The sequence below is a fragment of the Chenopodium quinoa genome, unplaced genomic scaffold, assembly GCF_001683475.1.
Source record: "Chenopodium quinoa cultivar QQ74 unplaced genomic scaffold, ASM168347v1, whole genome shotgun sequence".
Classification (NCBI taxonomy): Eukaryota; Viridiplantae; Streptophyta; class Magnoliopsida; order Caryophyllales; family Amaranthaceae; genus Chenopodium; species Chenopodium quinoa.
In genome coordinates, this window is record NW_018742345.1 from 3112668 (window position 1) to 3116848 (window position 4181).

Here is a 4181-nt window from a genome sequence, read left to right on the forward strand (position 1 = left end):
ACCCTATACTTACCTATACCTGTTTTAGGTTGGTTTAGGATTTTATAAATAGTGTTTGATTTTGGGATAGGCAATTAACGACTAGTTTACTCCTCTATCAGGTTCAAACAAGTGGTTTAATTAGAGGAATGATATCCGACTTACCCCCCTTAAAAAAGTGGTCTATAAAGATTGGCAAGATGGTGAGAAGGATTCAACTAGCAAGAGTTGCTCTTCGGTGTACTCTATAGACCATCTAAATGCAATCAACAACTTATCCTCACAAATGACAAACTTGGGGAAAGAAATGACCGCAATCAAGGCCAAGTTGGAAGGTTCCTCTTCTTCTCAAGCTTGAAATTCTCCCTCCCAATTTAAGGGGAGAGGTACCTTTTCTAACTCTCAACCCCCTCCCTATTCAAATAATATGCCTAGTGGTTGATTGTTTTGTGATTAGGGGTGAAAGTTCGGTTTTCGGTTTGGTTTATAGGCCAAACCGAAACCGAACCACACTAATTCGGTTTTTGGTTTTTGGAAACCAAACCGCACCACTTTACTTTTGAAACCAAACCAAACCAAACCATACAAATTTCGGTTTCAAAAGAGAAAACCGAACCAAACCGAATTTTTTTGGGCCTTGTTTATTTGGGATTTAATCTGCAATTTTTGTTCGGTTTTTGGTTTTTGGAAACCAAACCGCACCACTTTACTTTTGAAACCAAACCAAACCAAACCAAACCATACAAATTTCGGTTTCAAAAGAGAAAACCGAACCAAACCGAATTTTTTTGGGCCTTGTTTATTTGGGATTTAATCTGCAATTTTTGTGGGCTTAAATCATATAAATATTATATTCAACAACATATGTAGTAGCATAAATGCTTAATGAGATTTAAACAACATTAACAAGTTCTAAAACTTCAAAGTTATAATTCAAAGTTATAAAAGCTCAACACCTCATCCCAAAAAAAAATAAAATTGTTCAACATTACAACTTTAACAATTGTTTAACAGCAGTAGCAACAAGCAGCAGGGCAGCAGCAACATCATTACAGCAGGTCAGCACTCAGCAGCATAGAACCCTACAACTGCAAAGAAATTGTCATTCCATCCATATATCCTCAATTTCACAAGTCAGTTTTTCAGCTTACTCAAATTTGTGACATAGACATGAAAAAATGCAATCAGAAGTCAAAACCCATTGTTCAGAAGAAAAAACACAACAAGAAGAAACAACTAAGTATAAACAGCAAAAAAAAACACAAATTCGCACAAAAACCACTTCAACCCAACAAATTATAGCTCAAATTAAGCTACCCCAGAAGCAAAATCAATATATTACAATAATCTCATAATAATTAATGTGGGAGTACCATATATTTACCAATAAACAAAAACTTCCATTTCCTATTCTTCTTACACGAGAATGACACTTATCATTATCAACTCTTCAAGTTGAACTAAAAGTACTAATTCATACTAAATTACCCCAAAATAAAATAAAAATTAAAAAAAAAACCCACATGAAACTAAGGGGGCGTTTGGTATCAACTTTGTAAAGGTAACGGAATGGAAACAAATTAGGAGGGGAAAGGGTAATGTATAGTGTTACCCTTACTAGTTGTTTGGTATTACTAAGAAAACGTAAACGATTAACAACCAATTAATTTCCTTTTGTTTGGTATAAAAAAAGGAAAACAATTTTTCTTTTTTAAAACAAAAAAGGGAAAACAAAATTTAAAATATTGGTGGGCGACAATTATCACAATTCAGAAGCTGCTTTATTGCTTCAACTTGTTCGAAATTCTTCTCTCTTTTTTCTTACTCTAATTTAATTACTCTAATTCAATAACCAAATTGATCACATCATCAAAAAATCAGATGACTAGATCCTTTTTTCTTTTATTGATCATAAAAAGACAACTACAGAGAAGAATCAAAATTATCAACATCAAATCAGATCATCGCAAAGGCAGATCAATCTTCATCATCGATCATCACGAAAGCACATTCGTTTTTTCTTTTTTTTTTTTTTAATTTTTGGTGGGTGAGATGTGAAAATGATGAGTTGTTGTTGAGCAATTTTATTTGACCCAATTTGACGTGTCTTGAATAATGAAGCAAAATCTTGAACAATGACATGCTGAGAAATTGAATTCAGAAGAGAGAGATTGGGTGAGTAAGAACCATAAATTACTAGGCTCTAAAACACACACTAGTTAAAAACATATCCTCGAAATAAATTACCAAAATTAAAAGTTACAGAGAAGAATTTACATAATACAACTATACAAGTACACAACCATTGCATTGCATAAAAATTGGAATCAAAATCATGAATACAAGAAAAACATCCAAGTAAACCAAACCAAAAAAAACAAAAAAACAAACGAACACTCACCAATCTGAACGGTGAAGTGGTGAAGTGGTGAACGGCAACGGTGGAGAGTGAAACTGAAAAGGTGAGCTATCTGGATTCGCAATGAAACTGAGAAATTCGCAAGAGGATTAGAGGAGAGGAAGTCAGGAGACTAGGAGAGACCGAGAGAGAATGAGGGATTGAGGGTTAGGGACTTAGGGTTTTTTTTTTTCTGATTTTATACTTAGGGTAAATTTGGGCTGGGCCAAGGGTTTTTTTTATGTTGGGCCAAAATTTCGGTTTTCGGTTTTTTTCGGTTTTTTATTTCCTCAAACCGAAACCAAACCGAAAACCGAATTATTTTTTTTTTTAAAAACCGAACCGAACCATTTCCGAAAAAAAACCGAACCATATTTCTTATTCGGTTCGGTTTTCGGTTTGGTTCGGTTTTAACCCGAATTTGTTTCACCCCTATTTGTGATGCATGTGGATCTTATGATTATTACTCTTGTAATTGCCCTCATGCTTCTCCGGATTGTGGTGATGATTTCAATAATAGTGAGAGTGAGCATGTGAATTATGTGTCAAATAATAATGTGCAAAGGTTTGATAATCAAAGAGGTCAATGGAATAGGAATTACCAAAACCAAGGTAGTTTTAACAATTATAACCAAGGTGGTGGTTATAGGAACCAAGGGAACCAAAGTTCTCGTGGCAACTATAAATATCAAGGTTATAGTATTCAAAATCAAAACAAAAATTATGGTAATCAAAACCAAAGTTATGGAAATCATAACCAAGGTAGTGGAAACCATAATCAAGGTTATGGTCAAAATCAAAATAGGGGTAATTGGAACAATCAAGGTAGGGGCAATTTTCAAAATAATTCTCAAAGAGGTCCCCCACCCGGGTTTGTTCCAAAGACTCAAGGTGAAAATTCCTATTCACAATCTTCTTATAGGACCAATTTGGAGGAAATAATTGAAAATCAAACCAAGTTGTTGAACACATATATGGCCGTTAGTGACAAGAAGTTCAATGAAATGATGATCCACAACAAAATGCTCAAAAAACAAAATTTCTCAACTTGCTAGTGCTTTGAAAGACCAATCAAGCCCTTCTTCTTTACCTTCCAAAGGCCTAGATCCCAAGAAACCCGTGAATTCTATTGTTACAAGGAGTGGTAAGGTTCTTGAGGAGAGATTACTAAGGAGGAGTGATAACAAGGAGGTCCCAAAGGAAGTTTTAGTTGAGAATGAGTGATGTAGAGCATCTTTAAATGAGGTTGTGGTTGAGACACCAAGAGAGGTGAGTGTAGAGAAAGAGATTGTGAAACCCAAGCTCCCTTATCCCAAAAATTTCATGAGACACAAATTGGATGAGCAATTTGGGATATTTATTGATATGCTCAAACGACTTCACCTTTCTCTACCTTTCACCGATGTGATCAACCAAATGCCTAATTATGCAAAATTCCTCAAAGAAATTTTGAGCGGAAAGAGGACTTGTGATGTTGTGGAGACAATCAATTTGACTGAAAATTGTAGTGCGATCATCATGAACAAAATGCCACCTAAGTTGAAAGACCCCAGAAACTTTTCTATCCCTTATGCTATTAACAAGATGCAATTTGATAATGCCTTATGTGACTTAGGAGCTAGTGTAAGCTTAATGCCATATTCGGTTTATCAAAGACTTAATCTAGGGGAACTCTTACCTTCTTACATTACCTTGCAATAAGCCGATAGGTCAATCAAGTTTCCAAAAGGTAAAGTGGAAGATGTTCCGTTGAGGGTTGGGAAGTTTGTGTTCCCGATGGATTTTGTTGTCTTAGAAATGGATG

At 35.0% G+C, this 4181-nt stretch overlaps 1 long non-coding RNA gene across 1 annotated transcript; it reads right to left on the bottom strand.

Annotated features, from left to right (window-relative positions):
* Positions 1-844: 844 nt before the first annotated feature.
* LOC110694164 lies at positions 845-2685 on the bottom strand. Its single transcript, XR_002505778.1, has 2 exons — positions 2381-2685; positions 845-1067 (listed from the first exon to the last, which is right to left on the bottom strand). It is a non-coding gene; the product is annotated as an uncharacterized LOC110694164 (long non-coding RNA).
* Positions 2686-4181: the final 1496 nt, after the last annotated feature.